Below are 23,369 nucleotides of genomic sequence, written 5' to 3'. Positions count from 1 at the left end.
GCCTTTGGAAATTTTCCAAATTATCCCAGATAAACTGTGTTAATCCTCCTGATAGCCTGCTTGTGATGTATTAATACCGTGAAGTTCAAATCTGACAATTTGGAATGAGTGGCACACAGATTTTTTAATTCCTGAAAAAAATACCTCCATCTTCCCACAAGTCTTACCCAATGCCACCCCCCTCAAAAGCACACAATTTTGATATAAAGAGAATCAATAAGATGATTATCTTAGTCTTCAAGGGTCAAGTTTCCCTCCAAGATTTCCTCTTTCAACATTTGCCAAATGTGTCCTGCTCTCCATCTCACAGTAAAGAGTATACAGAAGGGTGAGTCAAAAGCATCTCATTCTTTCAACATAAAGCTATTGAACTCTGGTTATATGCATGGTGGTTATCTCAGTCTTGACAGTGGAGCTACAGTGTGAAATACAGACACATCAATCAGCAGATGTGTAGACCCGCGTGTCACACATGCGGAGGAGTGTAGAGTGGAACATTTGAGGTTATTCCTCCACTCCTGAATTCAACCTGGATTAAAGCTTTAGCATTTAAAACCCTCTGGCCCTACTGAAAATATAGCCCTGAATGGGTGAATAAACCTCATGAGCACAAGAGCTATCATCTGTTGAATGAGTTACCAAAATGAAGATACATTGTGTCTGCAGAAGCCCTTTGATTCACCAACGGGGGAACAGACCAGTCAAGATAGCAAATAGGGCTGATTTGGCATGGATTGTTCTTTCAAAACTGCACTGCTATCTCCTGGGTATACGATGATCAAAGTTAATAACATAGCAGGTGGCATAAGTAGATGAGCGTTTGCCAGATGGATGGTAGTGATGTAAGTGATGTGAATTTGGAGGAGGAGGGAAGGGAAAGTTTTCCATGAGTAGAATATGAATATTTGCTCATGAGTGACTGTCCCTCAGTTCAAAATCCTATGAAAGCAAATTGGTGAAATGAAGCCTTTTCCACCTAGGGTATTTTAGAAAGGAAGGTTCATGTAAGGATTTGATCTAAAATTACTTTTATATTTATCCTCTCTCTTACCAAGGCTTCATTCTACTTTCTCTTTGTTCCCATGATCAAAATCAATGAGTGTAGTACTTGGTATTTTCTTTCTTTGTGAGACAAAAACTCATATTTTTCATTGGTTGAGAGATGGAGATGAGGTCTTTACACATATCCCTGGGATTAAAACGCATATTACGGATTTAATTAAACTAGCTACCATTTTCTCAGTGGATCAGGGTGCAGATACACTCTGGTGGAAATACAAGTAAGAGTTAGCAATATTCAACGAGATAAGCTAAATTGTATCTTCTTATAAACGAATTGCTATTAATGACAAGAAAATAAGAACTGTTTTTATGGTTTAAAAAAATCATGAAAGCCCACTTCACTTACTTAAAGTGATATTCAGAACAGCCAAATTTTAGACTGCACAATAATTAAGCCACAGCAGAGATTTCTCTATAATCAAAATTGATCAGTGTCAATATTAGTATATTATTAGGTATTTAAATACAAAATATAAAATGATTTTGAGCTCACAGTCAATTTTTGGTGTGTCATTCTTTATGCCCAACTGTCCATGCTTAGGACACGATGAATTCCTTTTGACCAAAAGTTTTCAGGTTTAATTTTTTTATTTAGTTCATGACCCTGTCTATATCATCTCTCCTTTATGCGTCCCCATAGCTGCCACACATATCATTTAATTCTTAATGACAACAAAAATACTTTGTTTTTCTTTTGGATCTTGAAACTTTTTTTTTTTTCTTGAAAAAAATCTACTTGCTATTCTTCCTTGCTGGAATCCATATAGATGCCCCTTAAAGAATTTTAAAATTCTCTTAGCAAAGTCATTACTTCAACTTGGCCATTAACACAGCCCTGAATGTAACTTTTTTTAGTTTTTACTAAACAGATTTCGGTCTCATGACAATCTGTCCATCCTCTGATAGACAAAGATGTGAAACAGAAACATTGAACATAACGTTCTCTGTGCACTCATAAAACACTAAGAAATACATGCAGAAAACGTAATAGTGGAGAACCAAAGAACACTGCGGTCTCAAGTAGCGACTCAGCTATTGATAAAAACTAAACTTGCAGCCAGGATGCTATGGTCTAAAGTATGCACGTTGTGACTGGTGCTGAAAGGATCACTATTTATGTGGAATTGGTAGTAAGGCATTCATAACAGTGCTATGGCGCTCAGTCCTATAATCCCTGGGAGGCTTCTCCATTTTTCGGGTTTGCGGTTCTGTTGCCGTTGATACCAGTTTTTCAAGGAGAAACAAGCTAAGCCTTGTCAGAGCTGACAGCAGTGTCTTCTGAAGCCTTTCCTTTTAAATTTAAGGTAAAGGCAAGGAAATTAGGCTGCCACACAGAGGTTAGGTGGTGCCCAGCCCTCTTGGATAATCCCTCGTGAAAGATCCTCATTTTCTTCAGTTTGCTCTATTGGAACCCCAGTCCAGGGATGAAGAATTCATAGCTCACAATGGCTGGTTTGAAATATCCTAGACCATGTGGGTGAGAGGGTGAACAAATTAAAATGAAAAGAATGTTTTCATCCTTCCTTACATTTCCCTTCTACTCACTGACTGTGTGTCCAGATGAACCTTGAAACGTATTCTTTTTTCTTTTTATATTTTTATGGTTTTTATTTATTTATATTTTAAATTTTATTGAAATATAGTTGATTTACGATGTGTTAATTTCTGCTCTGCAGCAAAGTGATTCAGTTATACATATATATATATATAAATTCTTTTTTATATTCTTTTCCATTATTTTTTTAACATCTTTATTAGAGTATAATTGCTTTACAATGGTGTGTCAGTTTCTGCTTAATAACAAAGTAAATCAGTTATACATATACATATGTCCCTATATCTCTTCCCTCTTGCATCTCCCTCCCACCCTCCCTATCCCACCCCTCTAGGTTGTCACAAAGCACTGAGCTGATCTCCCTGTGCTATGTGGCTGCTTCCCACTAGCTATCTATTTTACGGTTGGTAGTGGATATATGTACATGCCACTCTCTCACTTTGTCCCAGCTTACCCTTCCCCCTCCCCGTATCCTCAAGTCCATTCTCTAGTAGGTCTGCATCTTTATTCCCATCTTGCCCCTAGGTTCTTCTGACCATTTACTTTTTTTTTTTTTTTTTTTTTTTTTAGATTCCATTTATATGTGTTAGGATAGGGTATTTGTTTTTCTCTTTCTGACTTACTTCACTCTGTATGACAGACTCTAAGTCCATCCACCTCACTACAAATAGGGCAATTTCATTCCTTTTTATGGCTGAATAATATCCCATTGTATATGTGTGACTCATCTTCTTTATCCATTCATCTGTTGATGGACACTCAGGTTGCTTCCATGTGCTGGCTATTGTAAGTAGAGCTGCAGTAAACATTTTGGTACATGCTCTTTTTGAATGATGGTTTTCTCAGGGTATATGCCCAGTAGTTGGATTGCTGGGTCGTATGGTAGTTCTATTTTTAGTTTTTTAAGGAGTCTTCATACTGTTTTCCATAGTGGCTGTATCAATTTACATTCCCACCAACAGTGCAAGAGGGTTCCCTTTTCTCCACACCCTCTCCAGCATTTATTGTTTGTAGATTTTTTGATGATGGCCATTCTGACTGGTGTGAGATAATATTTCATTGTAGTTTTGATTTGCATTTCTCTAATGATTGATGATGTTGAGCATTCTTTCATGTGTTTGTTGGCAGTCTGTATATCTTCTTTGGAGAACTGTCTATTTAGGTCTTCTGCCCATTTTCGGATTGGGTTGTTGTTTTTTTTTTGATATTGAGCTGCATGAGTTGCTTGTATGTTTTGGAAATTAATCCTTTGTCAGTTGCTTCATTTGAAAATATTTTCTCCCATTCTGAGGGTTGTCTTTTCGTCTTGTTTATGGTTTCCTTTGCTGTGCAAAAGCTTTTAAGTTTCTAGGTTCCATTTGTTTATTTTTGTTTTTATTTCCATTTCTCTAGGAGGTGGGTAAAAAAGGATCTTGCTGTGATTTATGTCATAGAGTGTTCTGCCTATGTTTTCCTCTAAGAGTTTGATGGTGTCTGGCCTTACATTTAGGTCTTTAATACATTTTGAGTTTATTTTTGTGTATGGTGTTACGGTGTGTTCTAATTTCATTCTTTTACATGCAGCTGTACAGTTTTCCCAGCACCACTTATTGAAGACGCTGTCTTTTCTCCATTGGATATTCTTGCCTCATTTGTCAAATATAAGGTGACCAGGGCTTCCCTGGTGGCACAGTGGTTGAGAGTCCACCTGCCGATGCAGGGGACACAGGTTTGTGCCCCGGTCCCGGAAGATCCCACATACCACGGAGCGGCTGGGCCCGTGAGCCATGGCCACAGAGCCTGCAGGTCCAGAACCTGTGCTCCGAAATGGGAGAGGCCACAACAGTGAGAGGCCCGCGTACCGCCAAAAAAAAAAAAAAAAAAAAAAAAAAAGGTAAGGTGACCATATGTGCGTGGGTTTATCTCTGGGCTTTCTATCTTGTTCCATTGATATATATTTCTGTTTTTGTGCCAGTACTATACTGTCTTGATTACTGTAGCTTTGTAGTATAGTCTGAAGTCAGGGAACCTGATTCCTCCAGCTCCGTTTTTCTTTCTCAAGATTCCTTTTGCTATTCGGGGTCTTTTGTGTTTCCATACAAATTGTGAAATTTTGGGTTCTAGTTCTGTGAAAAATGCCAGTGGTAGTTTGATAGGAATTGCATGGAATGTGTAGATTGCTTTGGGTAGTACAGTCATTTTCATGATATTGATTTTTCCAATCCAAGAACATGGTATATCTCTCCATCTATTTGTATCCTCTTTAATTTCTTTCATCAGTGTCTTATAATTTTCTGCATACAGGTCTTTTGTCTCCTTAGGTAGGTTTATTCCTAGATATTTTATTCTTTTTGTTCCAGTGATAAATGGCAGTGTTTTCTTAATTTCACTTTCAGATTTTTCATCATTAGTGTATAAGAATGCCAGAGATTTCTGTGAATTAATTTTGTATCCTGCTACTTTACCAAATTCATTGATTAGCTCTAGCAGTTTTCAGGTAGCATCTTTAGGATTCTCTATGTATAGTATCATGTCATTTGCGAACAGTGACAGCTTTACTTCTTTGTTTCTGATTTGGATTCCTTTTATTTCTTCTTCTTCTCTGATTGCTGTGGCTAAAACTTCCAAAACTATGTTGAATAAGAGTGGTGAGAGTGGGCAACCTTGTCTTGTTCCTGATCTTAGTGGAAATGCTTTTAGTTTTTCACCATTGAGGACGATGTTGGCTGTGGGTTTGCCACATATGGCCTTTATTATGTTGAGGAAAGTTCCCTCTATGCCTACTTTCTGCAGGGTTTTTATCATAAATGGGTGTTGAATTTTGTCAGAAGCTTTCTCTGCACCTATTGAGATGATCATATGGTTTTTCTCCTTCAATTTGTTAACATGGTGTATCATGTTGATTGATTTGCATATATTGAAGAATCCTATCATTCCTGGGATAAACCCCACTTCATCATAATGTATGATCCTTTTAATGTGCTGTTGGATTCTGTTTGCTAGTATTTTGTTGAGGATTTTTGCATCTATGTTCATCAGTGATATTGGCCTATAGTTTTCCTTCTTTGTGACATCTTTGTCTGGTTTTGGTATCAGAGTGATGGTGGCCTCATAGAATGAGTTTGGGAGTGTTCCTCCCTCTGCTATATTTTGGAAGAGTTTGAGAAGGATAGGTGTTAGCTCTTCTCTAAATGTTTGATAGAATTCGCCTGCAAAGCTATTTGGACCTGGGCTTTTGTTTGTTGGAAGATTTTTCATCACTTTCATTTTCAGTGCTTGTGATTGGTCTGTTCATATTTTCTATTTCTTCCTGGTTCAGTCTTGGAAGGTTGTGCATTTCTAAGAATTTGTCCATTTCTTCCAAGTTGTCCATTTTATTGGCCTATAGTTGCTTGTAGTAATCTCTCATGATCCTTTGTATTTCTGCAGTGTCAGTTGTTACTTCTCCTTTTTCATTTTTAATTCTATTGATTTGAGTCTTCTCCCTTTTTTTCTTGATAAGTCTAGCTAATGGCTCATCAATTTTATCTTCTCAAAGAACCAGCTTTTAGTTTTATTGATCTTTACTATCGTTTCCTTCATTTCTTTTTCATTTATTTCTGATCGGATTTCTATGATTTCTTTCCTTCCGCTAACTTTGGGTGTTTTTTGTTCTTCTTTCTCTAATTGCTTTAGGTGTAAGCTTAGGTTGTTTATTTGAGGTCTTCCTTGTTTCTTAAGGTAGGCTTGTATAGCTGTAAACTTCCCTCTTAGAACTGCTTTTGCTGCATCCCATAGGTTTTGGGTCGTTGTGTTTTCATTATCCTTTGTTTCTAGGTACTTTTTGATTTCCTCTTTGATTTCTTCGGTCATCTCTTGGTTATTAAGTAGTGTGTTGTTTAGCCTCCATGTCTTTGTATTTTTTTTTACAGATTTTTTCCTGTAGTTGATATCTAGTCTCATAGCGTTGTGTTGGAAAAGATACTTGATACGATTTCAATTTTCTTAAATTTACCAAGGCTTGATTTGTGACCCAAGATATGATCTATCCTGGAGAATGTTCCATGAACACTTGAGAAGGATGTGTATTCTGTTGTTTTTGGATGGAATGTCCTATAATATCAGTTAGTCCATCTTGTTTAATGTATCATTTAAAGCTTGTGTTTCCTTATTTATTTTCATTTTGGATGATCTGTCCGTTTGTGAAAGTGGGGTGTTAAAGTCCCCTACTATGACTGTGTTACTGTAGATTTCACCTTTTATGGTTGTTAGTATTTGCCTTAGGTATTGAGGTGCTTCTATGTTGGGTGCCTAAATATTTACAATTGTTATATCTTCTTCTTGGATGGATCCCTTGATCATTATGTCGTGTCCTTCTTTGTCTCTTGTAATAGTCTTGGTTTTAAGGTATATTTTGTCTTATATGAGAATTGCTACTCCAGCTTTCTTTTGATTTCCATTTGCATGGAACATCTTTTTCCATCCCCTCACTTTCAGTCTGTGTGGGTCCCTAGGTCTGAAGTGGGTGTCTTGTAACAGCATATATATGGGTCTTGTTTTTGTATCCATTCAGCCAATCTATGTCTTTTGGCTGGAGCATTTAATCCATTTACATTTAAGATAATTATCGATATGTATGTTCCTATTACTATTTTCTTAATTGTTTTGGGTTTATTATTGTAGGTCTTTTCCTTCTCTTGTGTTTCTTGCCTAGAGAAATTCCTTTAGCATTTGTTGTAAAGCTGGTTTGTTGGTGCTGAATTATCTTAGCTTTTGCTTGTCTGTAAAGGTTTTAATTTCTCCGTCAAATCTGAATGAGATCCTTGCTGGATAGAGTAATCTTGGTTGTAGGTGTTTCTCTTTCATCACTTTAAATATGTCCTGCCACTCCCTTCTGGCTTTCAGAGTTTCTGCTGAAAGATCAGCTGTTAACCTTATGGGGATTCCCTTATGTGTTACTTGTTGTTTTTCCCTTGCTGTTTTTAATATTTGTTCTTTGTTTTTAATTTTTGATAGTTTGATTAATGTCTGTCTTGGTGTGTTTCTCCTTGGATTTATCCTGTATGGGACTCTCTGTGCTTCTTGGACTTCATTAACTATTTCCTTTCCCATATCAGGGAAGTTTTCAACTATAATCTATTCAGATATTTTCTCAGTCCCTTTCTTTTTCTCTTCTTCTTCTGGGACCCCTATAATTCGAATGTTGGTGTGTTTAATGTTGTCCCAGAGGTCTCTGAGACTGTCCTCAATTCTTTTCATTGTTTTTTCTTTATTCTGCTCTGTGGTAGTTCTTTCCACTATTTTATCTTCCAGGTCACTTATCCATTCTTCTGCCTCCGTTATTCTGCTATTGATCCCTTCTAGAGAATTTTTAATTTCATTTATTGTGTTTTTTATCTCTGTTTGTTTGCTCTGTAGTTCTTCTAGGTCCTTGTTAAACGTTTCTTTTATTTTCTCCATTCTATTTCCAAGATTTTGGATCATCTTTACTATCATTATTATGAATTCTTTTTCAGGTAGACTGCCTATTTCGTCTTCATTTGTTATGTCTGGTGGGTTTTTGCCTTGCTCCTTCATCTGCTGTATGTTTCTCTGTCTTCTCATTTTGCTTAACTTACTGTGTTTGGGGTCCTCTTTTCGCAGGCTGCAGGTTCATAGTTTTTGTTGTTTTTGGTGTCTGTCTTCAGTGGCTAAGGTTGGTTCAGTGGGTTGTGTAGGCTTCCTGGTGGCGGGGACTAGTGCCTGTGTTCTGGTGGATGAGGCTGGATCTTGTCTTTCTGGTGGGCAGGTCCACGTCTGGTGGTGTGTTTTGGGGTGTCTGTGGCCTTATTATGATTTTAGGTAGCCTCTCTGATAATGGGTGGGGTTGTGTTCCTGTCTTGCTAGTTGTTTGGCATAGGGTGTCCAGCACTGTAGCTTGCTGGTCGTTGAGTGGAACTGGGTCTTGGTGTTGAGATGGAGATCTCTGGGAGATTTTCGCCGTTTGATATTACGTGGAGCTGGGAGGTCTCTTGTGGACCAGTGTCCTGAACTTGGCTCTCCCACCTCAGTGGCATAGCCCTGATGCCTGGCTGGAGCATTAAGAGCCTGTCATCCACACGACTCAGAATAAAAGGGAGAAAAAAAAGAAAGAAGATAAAATAAAATAAAGTTATTAAAAATAATTATTTAGAAAAAAATGTTTTTAAGTAATAAAAAAAACAACGGACAGACAGAACCCTGGTACAAATGGTAAAAGCAAAGCTGTACAGACAAAATCACACACAGAAGCATACACATACACATACACAGTCACAAAAAGTGAAAAAGGGGAAAAAAGATATAGTTGCTCCCAAAGTCCACCTCCTCAGTTTGGGATGATTCATTGTCTACTCATATATTCCACAGATGCAGGGTATATCACGTTGACTGTGGAGATTTAATCTGCTGCTCCTGAGGCTGTTGGGAGAGATTTCCCTTTCTCTTCTTTGTTCCCACAGGTCCCGGGGTTCAGCTTTGGATTTGGCCCCCCCTCTGCGTGTAGGTCACCTGAGGGCGTCTGTTCTTCACTCAGACAGGACGGGGTTAAAGGAGCCGCTAATTCGGGGACTCTGGCTCTCTCAGGCCGGGGGGAGAGAGGGGTACGGACGCGGGGCGAGCCTGTGGCGGCAGAAGCCGGCGTGACATTGCACCAGCCTGAGGCGTGCCGTGCGTTCTCCTGGGGAAGTTGTCCCTGGGTCACAGGACCCTGGCAGTGGCGGGCTGCACAGGCTCCCGGGAGGGGAGGTGTGGATAGTGACCTATGCTTGCACACAGGCTTCTGGGTGGCGGCAGCGGCAGCCTTAGCGTCTCATGCCCGTCTCTGGGGTCCGCACTTTTAGCCGCGGCTCGCGCCCGTGTCTGGAGCTCCTTTAAGCGGCGCTCTTAATCCCCTCTCCTCGCGCACCAGGAAACAAAGAGGCAGGAAAAATTCTCTTGCCTCTTTGGCAGGTCCAGACTTTTCCCCGGACTCCCTCCCGGCCAGCCGTGGCGCACTAACCCCCTGCAGGCTGTGTTCACGCCGCCAACCCCAGTCCTCTCCTGGTGCTCCGACCGAAGCTGGAGCCTCAACTCCCAGCCCGCCCGCCCCGGCGGGTGAGCAGACGAGTCTCTCGGACTGGTGAGTGCTGGTCGGCACCGATCCTCTATGCGGGAATCTCTCCACTTTGCCCTCCGCACCCCTGTTGCTGTGCTCTCCTCCGCGGCTCTGAAGCTTCCCCCGCTCCGCCACCCGCAGTCTCCGCCGGCGAAGGGGCTTCCTAGTGTGTGGAATCCTTTCCTCCTTCAGGGCTCCCTCCCACTGGTGCAGGTCCCGTCCCTATTCTTTTGTCTCTGTTTTTTCTTTTTTCTTTTGTCCTACCGAGGTACATGGGGGAGCTTCTTGCCTTTTGGGAGCGCTGAGGTCTTCTGCCAGCATTCAGTAGGTGTTGTGTAGGAGTTGTTCCACATGTAGATGTATTTCTGATGTATTTGTGGGGAGGAAGGTGATCTCCGCGTCTCAGTCTTCCGCCATCTTGAAGCTCCTCCTCCATTGTGGTTTATCGGAGGATATTGAATATAGTTCCCTGTGCTATACAGTAGGATCTTGGTGTTTATCCAGCCTATTGTTCCTCAATCTGATATTCTTAGCAGCTTTTCTCAGATCCATTTTGGCACTGGTCTACATTCCTTTTCTCAATGTGAAATGTCATTTAGAGTTGCATTACTAATTTACTGGGGTTTAACGTTAATAACCACTTTTACCAAATTTAACCTATAAATACATAAATTCTTAATGAGTACATTATTCAACTATTATGGTATTAAGAAAGTCTTATATGGGATGTTAGAGTTTATAAAAAGGCAGTTAGATGTATCTCCTCAGGCTGTAGAACTGAGCTTTATGGTGGTAATTTCCATATTATAGGCCTTTAATCGCTAGGGTTAATTCTGTGTTTTAATGGCTAACGGAAGGAATAGTCTGGATCAGTGCTTCTCAAATTTTAATGTACTTATGAATCCCCTTGGGATCTTTGTAACTGGAGATTCTGAATCAGTAGTATAGGGTGAGGTCTGTGAGTCAGTTCCTAGTGGTCCCCAGAACAGGGATGTAGGGAGACCTAAACACCTTAGAAATTCAGGACTTTGTGCATCCCCTTTAAAATTGCCTCTGGCCTTTGTTTCGAGCTGTCCCTAAAATACTCACCTGCCAGTTTATTATCCGTCTCAGACCCTCTATCTTCTTAGAATATCTTTGCCAGATTCAGCAAAAACAACCCAGGATGCCCAGTTAAATTTTAATATCAGATAAACAATGAATATTTTTTAGTATAATTACATCTACAGTAGTGCGTGGGACGTGCTTATACCAAACACATATTTATTATTTATTTAAACTTGGCATTTAACTGGATGTTCTGTATTTGATCTGGCAACTTCTTCTTGAAACTAGTGCCTTGCTGTGGATTGTTCTAGATCAACCCCAGCACTACTGACTTTGGGGCCATATAATTCTGTGCTGTGAGGGGCTGTCCTGGGCGTTGCAGGAGGTTTAGCAGCATCCTTAGCTTTAACCTACTAAATGCCTGAAGCACGTCGTTGTTACAGTGGGGAGTGAGGAGATGGGAGATGTCTGTGGACATTACCAGTGTCTCTTGGGGGAGCAAACCCATCCCCAGCTGAGATCCACCTGTCTAGAGGAAGAGACTGTGTGTGTGTCTGTGTTGTGTGTGTGTTTCTGGATGTTTAGGGGCCAAAACTTCAGGAACGATTTGGTCATCTGTCTTTTTCAGTCCAATATGATATATAATGAAGTTTTCTCTAAGTTCAGTGAAAGTTATGAGATTACTGAAAAACTTAGAGGCAAATATTGTCTTCTATTTACCTATGCACCTATTTCCTCATGCCCTATCACCTCAACACATGCACCAATTTAGCATTTAAAAGCTATGTTAATCATAATGTTAATTACACGTACAGTTTCCTGAGTATTTTACCCCATATCTACAGCTGTGGAATATTCATTTGTCCTAAGTGTCTATGGGATTAGACTCATACTGTCTTCCCCAGCATTCATGGTCTTCCACTAGCTCCCTTCTACCTCCCCAACTCCTCTCCCCTTTGGTTTTCCACCATAGTCTCTAATGTTTCTCTCTTATCCACTCCATTCTGCAATGCAAACCAGACGTATACCACTCACTGATTAGTGTTGCTCAGGTGTTTTCTCTCATGTGCTTTCCTTGTGTTGCCCTCCTTCTACCCTGCCTCATAGCCATCCTTTAAAGCAGTCTGTGCAATCCAGTACTCCTCAGTCACAAAAAAAATAATGAAATTGTGCCATGTGCAACAACATGGATGGACTTGGAGGGTATTATGCTAAGTGAAATAAGCCAGAGAGAAAGACAAATACTGTATGATATCACTTATACGTGGAATCTAAAAAATACAATAAATTATAACCAAAAAGAGGAAGACTCACAGATATAGAAAACAAACTAGTGGTTACTGTTAGGGAGAGGGAAGGAAGGAGGGGTGATATAGCATTAGGGGAGTAAGAGGTACAAACTGTTATGTATACAATAAACTACAAGTATATATTGTACAATACAGGGAATATAGACAATAATTTATAACTATAAATGGAGTATAACCTTTAAAAATTGTGAATCACTATATTGCACACCTGTAACTCATATAATATTGTACATGAACTCTCAATCAAGAAAAAAAAAAAACCCAAAACAGATCAAAGCAAAACAAAAAAGCAGTCTGTAAAATTCAACTCTTCAAGAAACCCTATTCTTATGTTCTGAGCCTGAAAGAATCACCCTTTCTTCTGGCACTTTATAATCTGTGTCTCTTCTTTATAGCACAGCACACTTTTTCTCCTTTGGATTAGAAACATTTATGGACTTTATCTCTCTTGCACACCTGGAAAGACCTTTAAAGTAGGTTTTGGAATTGATTCAATGTTGCATCCTCCATAGACCATCAATGTGCAGTCCCCCAGGTGCTCCCACCTTAAAGCCTTTGCATGTGTGTTTCCCTCTGCTTGGCACGTTTTGTCTAACATAACCTCATGGCCATACTCCCTCACATCATTGAGATCTTTTCTAGGTAAGGCCCTTCCTGACCTCCCTGTTTAAAACTGCCACAGATCCCAGCTCCAACACACTTAAACCCCTTTCCTGATTTATTTATTTTCATGATGGTCATCCCCTTCTCTCATGCTTTATTTTTACCAATTTATTTATTATCTGATTCCCCTTACAAGTATATAATTTTTACTCTTTCATTTATTATTATTTTCTTAATGCCTGGAGTAGTTTCTGGAACATATTAGGTGCTTGGTAAATACCTGTTGACTAAGTGAATAGATTAATGTACGAGAATACCTGAATGTACCATCTCCAAAGGAGTTGGTCTTAAAAATTCCAATCCATGGGAATATAAGTAGAGTAATTGGCAGAAACAAAACTATTTTAAGGTAGAATTTCTTATACACCCAGACACAAGCTCATCATTTTCTAATCCTATCTTGCATTTATTTCACACAGAAAACTTAGGAAGAAAAGCTAAAAAAATCATGTTGATTGCAGTTTGGAGGGAATGGTACTGAAAAGGCTCCCTTGCTTAAACTTCTCTAATGCAAGGTTCTGGAAATTCCACCATTCCTGATATAATAAATGCTATATTACTTGTTATTAGCTAAGTAGTTGTAGAAATATGATTGGGCCAAAAAGAAAGTGGATAAAAAGCTGTTTCATAAACCCTTGCTTCGTTTTCCTTTCATCTCCTTTATTTTTCTTCATAAAAGTTGTATTTGAAGTAAGCAAGCGCCCTCTGGGGCTGTGCCTACATGGAATGTTAAGGTATTAATGGATAATTTTTGTGTGATTTGTTCACATAAATCAAATATGCCAGATGGGTAGGTTATTCTCCCAACCACATTGACCAACTGTACATGAAATTGCCTAGTTAATTTAGAACTCCTGAGTTAACATTACCATGAACAAGAAGTCAAACTTTTTTTTTTTTCTAAAGGACCAGCTAGTAAATATTTCTGGATTTGCAGGTCACATAATCTCTGCCACAACTACTCAGCTCTTCCTCTGTAGCTTTAAAGCAGCCATAGGCAATAGTTCAAGAAATGGACGTGGCTATGTTCCAGTTAAACTTTGTTTTATAGATCCATATATAACACTTTATAGATCTATAAAACTTTGTTTTATAGATATTTGAGTTTCATGTAATTTTCACATCATGGATTTTTTTTTTTTTTTTTTTTTTTGCTTTTGTTCAACCATTCTTAGTTTGTGAGCCCTACAAAAACAGATGGTGGACCAGATTTGGCCCACAGACTATATGGTTTGCTGACCTTTGCTGCAGACTTTCTGCTTCAAGATGTTGTTGTCCTTGTAGGCTATCCTAGTTCAGAAGGAGCAGGACTTCTTGGAATGGAGCAGCCATGGCAAATGTGTGAGACCATGCCTGTGTTAAATAAAAGAAAGGCAAGATTTTGAGTCAGACAGCAGTTTGCAGCCAGAATTGCAAGCCAGACTCTTGAGTTTCATCTCCAATTAAGACTTTGTAGATTACTTGTGCTTTTATCTAAATCTTGTTCTCACTCTGCAACGTTTAGGCCTAATTAATGTAGGCTCATTTTTCATGGTACTATCTCTTTTCCTAGCATTTTGGAAAAACTTCATCAGTGATTTTCTTTTAAGTTGGCATTAGTATTTATTTGTAGAAGTGGAGAGTTAAGCGTGTTATTATTTTCTACCCTTTGTGTTGCTTAATGCTTTGTATTGTGTTTTCTCTGCCCGTGTGGTCTTAGCTGCAAAGGGGTAGTTCCAGCAAAAGGCAGAGATGTTCAGGGTTTGGTACTATGCAGTTAAGATTTAAAGACACTAATTGTATTAACATTTATTTTTAGATCTTGTCCATAATGATCATTTTCTCTCTCATTCATTGACAGATGTTTGAATAAATTGCGTACAACTTTAATGCTTTTATAATACAACCCTTGTGGATACCAGAGTATATCTTTCCCAAGATATTTTAGCCAGTTGTCTCAACTTCCTGTTTTTTTGTTTTCCCCTCAAGAATGTCAAAAGGTACATTTTCATAGCCTCATTGTATAGTTCATCCAACTGTTACTGGTCATCATTCATGTGGTCATGATTTTTCAATCCAGTTTGTCTCATAATTAGATATTTTGCAGCCTCCGTACCAGACCAAAGCATCTGCTCTTAGAAGTGTTGGTTTTTCCAAGCAGCAGGCTTTTCTGATGCTTCTCTCTGAAGATACATAGAGTACTTTCATCTTGGCAGGGGGAGTCTGGGTTTAGCCTTAGAAAAGAAATCTGTTCATATGCTGATAATTTATTTTCAATCAGTAAAATTAGTATACCACTTAATAAATGAAAAGGGTCTCTTTCTACCCACTTTATTATCACAAAGGATTAAGATCTCTTGTCCCTTGTTTTAATCAGAGATTTAAAATATGTTTCCATCTAAATGCATTAGCACTGAGCTCCCCTACCTCCTCAACTTGCACTCCATTTTGAAAAGCTGATTAAATTGTTTCATTGCTGATTGGCTGGAAGCCCATGCACCTTCCTGGCTACAAGCCATTAACACCCTGGCCACAAGTGCTGACAGGAAGATGAAGAGATTTACACCCTCTGATTTCTGTATTAACAACAAGGACAAAACAGTATGTGGTCCTGTCAGTGGATAATGCAGTTTAAAGATATATTTCCTTTTTCCACAGGTGCATTTTTCTCTGAAAATTAGCAGTTCAGCTTGGTGTGAATAATAAGGTATTTTCTCTGATAAGTCTGATTCATATTAAAAAAAATCTGTATTATGGACAAGTTCAGGATTTATAAGGCTATTAGCATTTCTCTAAATGATAAAACTGGAGTCAGCTTATTCTTGAGATCTAAGTTTTGATAACCTGAAAAACTTAGTGGAGAGAAACAAGTATGGAAAATGTTACGTTTTATAAAGGGAAAATGCATACACGTAATAATAGTGAAAAAGAACTTTTCTTAATCATTCAGTTATTTAAGATAAAATTATTTTTTAACAACTAGAAACAATGCAGTATGATAATATGATCACTTTACCCAATTAATTCTCCACTTGTTTAATAACCAACTATATATCTTTGTAGGAATATATGTGAAGTAAATGTATGTGTTTGTATACATACATTCACTTGAAATATATGTATATATTTGACTACAGTTGCACATAGATAAGTATACATATATACACATACTCTTATGCATCTGTATCTATATCTATACACACATATATACATAAGCACATGTATGAATATTTACTAATCATGCACATATATATGTGTGTGGGTATATGTGTGTGTGTGTATATATATAGCACATAGAGACATACACTCTGATATATACAACCTCTAATATATAAAAATTGGAAAAAATAAATTGAAGATGGGGTAAAATATTAATTTTGTATATTTAACACATTTTTCCATAAAATGAAATGATTAGATTTGTTTCATCCCTAAGGCCTCTTTCAGCCTTAAGCGATGAACCTAATATTTGTATATCTTCATATTCACTTGAGAATTCTGGAAATGTTTGTAATGATTATTGGAGGATAGAAATACTATAGAAGGAATACAGATGAAAAATCAGGCTTTTAATAATTAATTGCCCAATAACCATTAACCATATACTACTGCAAAGGCACTGTGCTGGGCAGAAGAGACTATGAAGGAATTGAAGACTTATTCTTTCTTTCAGGTAGCTTATAGATTACTTTTGGAGAAATATGTAGACTGACATGAAAGCTGTCACTGTAAAGCAGGGATTGATAAGTGGGGTAAAAAATGCAAAACCATGTCCTACATTTCAGTATCAGGAGAATTCACTTTAAAAAATGTAGACTGTACTGTAAATCGTGTTTGTCAATTACTTTGCTTACAAAATCTTCTCTTGATAGCTGGCTCAAAGATAGTCCAAACCTTCAGGGTCTAATTATTAGAAGTTGTAAGTTCTGAATTACAATAATGAGACTTTCCCATAAATGGAGGCCACCATTAAAATATTCTCAAACTTTAAGATGAAATAAATCAAGTGAAGCTAACTATTTTAGAGTTTTCTTAACAGATGGCCCTTTGAGTAAATGGGCAAAACAAAAGTAATTGCTCCTCAATGTGATCCAACTTAAAACAAGGGTATTATTTGATGTTTTCACTATGTGAGACACTGAGCTGTGAATATTCACAGAAACACAGAGCAATATTTCTATCCTTGAGCAAACTAGAATTTAACTGAAGAGATGCATGAAAATATGATAATGATACCAATGAATGATTGAGGATTGCCAAGTGAGTGCCAATGAGAATATATTTGATGAGATATCCGAGAAGGAAAGGGAAAACAGATTTGACTTGGATCTCAAAGATTGAGTTGGGTTCAGATACTTGTGCATTCAGCAAATATTTATTGAGGGTCTACTAAGTCCCGGGCACCTAGGATAGAACGGTAAACAAATCCAGATAAGGGTCAGCCCTCATAAAGTATGAAAAAGCAAAGGAATCAGACAGGTGGGTGCAGAGCAGAGGGGTGGCAAAGCTGAACAGGTAGATGGGAGAGTATAAAGCCATGTTCAGAAGCTCAGTGAGAAGACCAGTTATATAATAGGACATATGGTTACTAAAGGAGAATTATAGGAGAAAGAGATGGAGAGTGAATGACTTCATAAACCCAAGAAAGAAATACTCACTATATCTGATAAGAAATTTGAGAAATAATGCTGTATTCTGAGATTCCCAATAAAATCAGGTTAACCCTTAGTAAGTTTAGTAGTGAGAAATTGCTTTAAAGATGCACCTCACCATACTCATAAGGGACTTAAGATTGATGGACTCCATTGGTATCTTAATAAATGTTTCTAGATCCAAGACTAAATTCAGTAGAATATTTCCTGAAAGGATGAATAGAGATTACAATAAGCTGTCATCTGTGTCTCAAGCACCACTCTTTTTTTTTTTTTTTTTCTGTACGCGGGCCTCACACTGTTGTGGCCTCTCCCGTTGCGGAGCACAGGCTCCGGACGTGCAGGCTCAGCGGCCATGGCTCGCGGGCCCAGCCGCTCCGTGGCATGTGGGATCTTCCCGCACCGGGACACGAACCCGTGTCCCCTGCATCGGCAGGCAGACTCTCAATCACTGTGCCACCAGGGAAGCCCATCAAGCACCACTCTCATACAGAAGTAGTATCTGTAAATCACGTTGAAGACTATCTCAAATCCTCAAATGCTGAGGCCAAGAGGAGAGCAAAATACATAAGGGTTTGCTTCAAAGAAAGCAAAATTTGGTTCAAAGTGAATACAAAGAACTTTGCAGAATTTAGGATAAATCTAGCTGTTTTAAACTTGTACTTTTGATCTTCTCTTTGTTGAGAAGCTATATGCCTTAAAAATAACAATAGTTTAGATAGCCTTTGAGAACAAGAGTTTTATCTACAGAGCCAAAGTAAATTAGACTGACTAAATTAATGAGAAAGCTCAATAAACAACAAGGTAGCTCACTTGTGACTGTAAACAAAGGAATAAGAGTTGTTCATATTAACTTGAGTCGGTCAGTTTTTGCAATACTGGGCAAACTTTACGGGCTCCTCTTTTACCATAAATCTCCAAGCTTGTTTTTAAATCCCTTTTAAGTGTCTCTGTGATAAATGTTGTCTGATGAGCACTGTATCTCTACTAGACTGGCAGCTCCATTAGGGCAGTGATGGGGAATGTTTTATTTACTTCTGTAAATCCAGTGATTCACAGTTTCTATTAGTTTTGTTAAATGTTGGTGGATGACTGTAAGGTCTGGCCACATATTAAGTTGTGGAAACACAGAGTCACAGGGTTATATAATTTTACAAATGGAAAGAACTTTGACGATTACCTCTAATCCTTTCAACTTTGAGATTCAGAGCTTGAGAGCCAGTAATTTCCTTATCTCTTACTCTTGTTCTAGTTTTTTTTTTTTTTTCATTTTAACATCTTTATTGGAGTATAATTGCTTTACAATGGTATGTTAGTTTCAGCTTCACAACAAAATGAATCAGTTATATATATACATATGTTCCCATATCTCTTCCCGCTTGCGTCTCCCTCCCTCCCACCCTCCCTATCCCACCCCTCCAGGCGGTCACAAAGCACCGAGCTGATCTCCCTGTGCTATGCGGCTGCTTCCCACTAGCTATCTACCTTACGTTTGGCAGTGTATATATGTCCATGCCTCTCTCTCGCTTTGTCACAGTTTACCGTTCCCCCTCCCCATAGCCTCATGTCCATTCTCTAGTAAGTCTGTGTCTTTATTCCTGTTTCACCCCTAGGTTTTTCATGACATTTTTTCCCCTTAAATTCCATATATATGTGTTAGCATATGGTATTTGTCTCTCTCTTTCTGACTTACTTCACTCTGTATGACAGACTCTAGGTCTATCCACCTCATTACAAATAGCTCAACTTCATTTCTTTTTATGGCTGAGTAATATTCCATTGTATATATGTGCCACATCTTCTTTATCCATTCATCCGATGATGGACACTTAGGTTGTTTCCATCTCCGGGCTATTGTAAATAGAGCTGCAATGAACATTTTGGTACATGACTCTTTTTGAATTTTAGTTTTCTCAGGGTATATGCCCAGTAGTGGGATTGCTGGGTCATATGGTAGTTCTATTTGTAGTTTTTTAAGGAACCTCCATACTGTTCTCCACAGTGGCTGTATCAATTTACATTCCCACCAACAGTGTAAGAGGGTTCCCTTTTCTCCAAACCCTCTCCAGCATTTATTGTTTGTAGATTTTTTGATGATGGCCATTCTGACTGGTGTGAGATGATACCTCATTGAAGTTTTGATTTGCATTTCTCTAATGATTAGTGATGTTGAGCATTCTTTCATGTGTTTGTTGGCAATCTGTATATCTTTGGAGAAATGTCTATTTAGGTCTTCTGCCCATTTTTGGATTCGGTCGTTTGTTTTTTTGTTATTAAGCTGCATGAGCTGCTTATAAATTTTGGAGATGAATCCTTTGTCAGTTGCTTCATTTGCAAATATTTTCTCCCATTCTGAGGATTGTCTTTTGGTCGTGTTTATGGTTTCCTTTGCTGCGCAAAAGATTTAAGTTTCATTAAGTCCCATTTCTTTATTTTTGTTTTTATTTCCATTTCTCAAGGAGGTGGGTCAAAAAGGATCTTGCTGTGATTTATGTCATAGAGTGTCCTGCCTATGTTTTCCTCTAAGAGTTTGATAGTTTCTGTCCTTACATTTAGGTCTTTAATCCATTTTGAGCTTATTTTTGTGTATGGTGTTAGGGAGTGATCTAATCTCATACTTTTAAATGTAGCTGTCCAGGTTTCCCAGCACCACTTACTGAAGAGGCTGTCCTTTCTCCACTGTACATTCCTGACTCCTTTATCAAAGATAAGGTGACCATATGTGCATGGGTTTATCTCTGGGCTTTCTGTCCTGTTCCATTGATCTATATTTCTGCTTTTGTGCCAGTACCATACTGTCTTGATTACTGTAGCTTTGTAGTATAGTCCGAAGTCAGGAAGCCTGATTCCTCCAGCTCCGTTTTTCATTCTCAAGATTGCTTTGGCTATTCGGGGTCTTTTGTGTTTCCATACAAATTGTGAATTTTTTTCTTCTAGTTCTGTGAAAAATGCCAGTGGTAGTTTGATAGGAATTGCATTGAATCTCTAGATTGCTTTGGGTAGTACAGTCATTTTCACAATGTTGATTCTTCCAATCCAAGAACATGGCATATCTCTCCATCTATTTGTATCATCTTTAATTTCTTTCATCAGTGTCTTATAATTTTCTGCATACAGGTCTTTTGTCTCCTTAGGTAGGTTTATTCCTAGATATTTTATTCTTTTTGTTGCAGTGGTAAATGGGAGTGTTTTCTTGATTTCACTTTCAGATTTTTCATCATTAGTGTATAGGAATGCCAGAGATTTCTGTGCATTAATTTTGTATCCTGCCACTTTACCAAATTCATTGATTAGCTCTAGTAGTTTTCTGGTAGCATCTTTAGGATTCTCTATGTATAGTATCATGTCATCTGCAAAGAGTGACAGGTTTACTTCTTCTTTTCCGATTTGGATTCCTTTTCCTTTTCTTCTCTGATTGCTGTGGCTAAAACTTCCAAAACTATGTTGAATAAGAGTGGTGAGAGTGGGCAACCTTGTCTTGTTCCTGATCTTAGTGGAAATGCTTTTAGTTTTTCACCATTGAGGGCGATGTTGGCTGTGGGTTTGTCATATATGGCCTTTATTATGTTGAGGAAAGTTCCCTCTGTGCCTACTTTCTGCAGGGTTTTTATCATAAATGGGTGTTGAATTTTGTCAAAAGCTTTCTCTGCATCTATTGAGATGATCATATGGTGTTTCTCCTTCAATTTGTTAATATGGTGTATCACGTTGATTGATTTGCGTATATTGAAGAATCCTTGCATTCCTGGAATAAACCCCACTTGATCATGGTGTATGATCCGTTTAATGTGCTGTTGGATTCTGTTTGCTAGTATTTTGTTGAGGATTTTTGCATCTATGTTCATGAGTGATATTGGCCTGTAGTTTTCTTTCTTTGTGACATCCTTGTCTGGTTTTGGTATCAGGGTGATGGTGGCCTCGTAGAAGGAGTTTGGGAGTGTTCCTCCCTCTGCTATATTTTGGAAGAGTTTGAGAAGGATAGGTGATAGCTCTTCTCTAAATGTTTGATAGAATTCGCCTGTGAAGCCATCTGGTCCTCGGCTTTTGCTTGTTGGAAGATTTTTAATCACAGTTTCAATTTCAGTGCTTGTGATTGGTCTGTTCATATTTTTATTTCTTCCTGATTCAGTCTTGGCAGGTTGTGCCTTGCTAAGAATTTGTCCATTTCTTCCAGGTTGTCCATTTTATTGGCTTAGAGTTGCTTGTAGTAATCTCTCATGATCTTTTGTGTTTCTGCAGTGTCACTTGTTACTTCTCCTTTTTCATTTCTAATTCTATTGATTTCAGTCTTCTCCTTTTTTTCTTGATGAGTCTGGCTAATGGTTTATCAATTTTGTTTATCCTTTCAAAGAACCAGCTTTTAGTTTTATTAATCTTTGCTATCGTTTCCTTCATTTCTTTTTCATTTATTTCTGCTCTGATTTTTATGATTTCTTTCCTTCTGCTAACTTTGGGGTTTTCTTGTTCTTCTTTCTCTAATTGCTTTAGGTGCAAGGTTAGGTTGTTTATTCGAGATGTTTCCTGTTTCTTAAGGTGGGATTGTATTTCTATAAACTTCTCTCTTAGAACTGCTTTTGCTGCATCCCATAGATTTTGAGTCGTCGTGTCTCCATTGTCATTTGTTTCTAGGTATGTTTTGATTTCCTCTTTGATTTCTTCAGTGATCACTTCGTTATTAAGTAGTGCATTGTTTAGCCTCCATGTGTTTGTATTTTTTACAGATCTTTTCCTGTAATTGATATCTAGTCTCATAGCGTTGTGGTCAGAAAAGATACTTGATACAATTTCAATTTTCTTAAATTTACCAAGGCTTGATTTGTGACCCAAGATATGATCTATCCTGGAGAATGTTCCATGAGCACTTGAGAAAAATGTGTATTCTGTTGTTTTTGGATGGAATGTCCTATAAATATCAATTAAGTCCATCTTGTTTAATGTGTCATTTAAAGCTTGTGTTTCCTTATTTATTTTCATTTTGGATGATCTGTCCATTGGTGAAAGTGGGGTGTTAAAGTCCCCTACTATGAATGTGTTACTGTCGATTTCCCCTTTTATGGCTGTTAGTATTTGCCTTATGTATTGAGGTGCTCCTATGTTGGGTGCATAAATATTTACAATTGTTATATCTTCTTCTTGGATGGATCCCTTGATCATTATGAAGAGTCCTTTTTTGTGTCTTGTAATAGTCTTTATTTTAAAGTCTATTTTGTCTGATATGAGAATTGCTACTCCAGCTTTCTTTTGGTTTCCATTTGCATGAAATACCTTTTTCCATCCCCTTACTTTCAGTCTGTATGTGTCTCTAGGTCTGAAGTGGGTCTCTTGTAGACAGCAAATATATGGGTCTTGTTTTTGTATCCATTCAACCAATCTGTGTCTTTTGGTGGGAGCATTTAGTCCATTTACATTTAAGGTAATTATCGATATGTATGTTCCTATTCCCATTTTCTTAATTGTTTTGGGTTTGTTATTGTAGGTCTTTTCCTTGTGTTTGTTTCTTGCCTTGAGAAGCTACTTTAGCAGTTGCTGTAGAGCTGGTTTGGTGGTGTTGAACTCTCTCAGCTTGTGCTTGTCTGTAAAGGTTTTAATTTCTCCATCAAATCTGAATGAGATCCTTGCTGGGTAGAGTAATCTTGGTTGCAGGTTTTTCTCCTTCAACACTTTCAATATGTCCTGCTACTCCCTTCTGGCTTGCAGAGTTTCTGCTGAAAGATCAGCTGTTAACCTTATGGGGATTCCCTTGTGTGTTATTTGCTGTTTTTCCCTTGCTGCTTTTAATATGCTTTCTTTGTATTTAATTTTTGACAGTTTGATTAATATGTGTCTTGTCGTATTTCTCCTTGGATTTATCCTGCATGGGACTCTCTGTGCTTCCTGGACTTGATTAACTATTTCCTTTCCCATATTAGGGAAGTTTTCAACTAGAATCTCTTCAAATATTTTCTCAGTCTCTTTCTTTTTCTCTTCTTCTTCTGGAACCCCTATAATTCGAATGTTGGTGCGTTTAATGTTGTCCCAGAGGTCTCTGA

At 38.1% G+C, this 23,369-nt stretch overlaps 1 protein-coding gene across 1 annotated transcript in view; it reads left to right on the top strand.

The window, feature by feature from the left end:
- The window catches only part of LOC137204225 (netrin receptor DCC-like), a 549,964-nt gene that overhangs the window by 484,239 nt on the left and 42,356 nt on the right, over window positions 1-23,369 (top strand). The window lies entirely within an intron of this gene.

This window comes from Pseudorca crassidens, chromosome 12 (genome assembly GCF_039906515.1).
Source record: "Pseudorca crassidens isolate mPseCra1 chromosome 12, mPseCra1.hap1, whole genome shotgun sequence".
Taxonomy (NCBI): Eukaryota; Metazoa; Chordata; class Mammalia; order Artiodactyla; family Delphinidae; genus Pseudorca; species Pseudorca crassidens.
The sequence above is the reverse complement of the archived record's forward strand: the minus strand, read 5'-3'. Positions and strand labels throughout refer to the sequence as shown.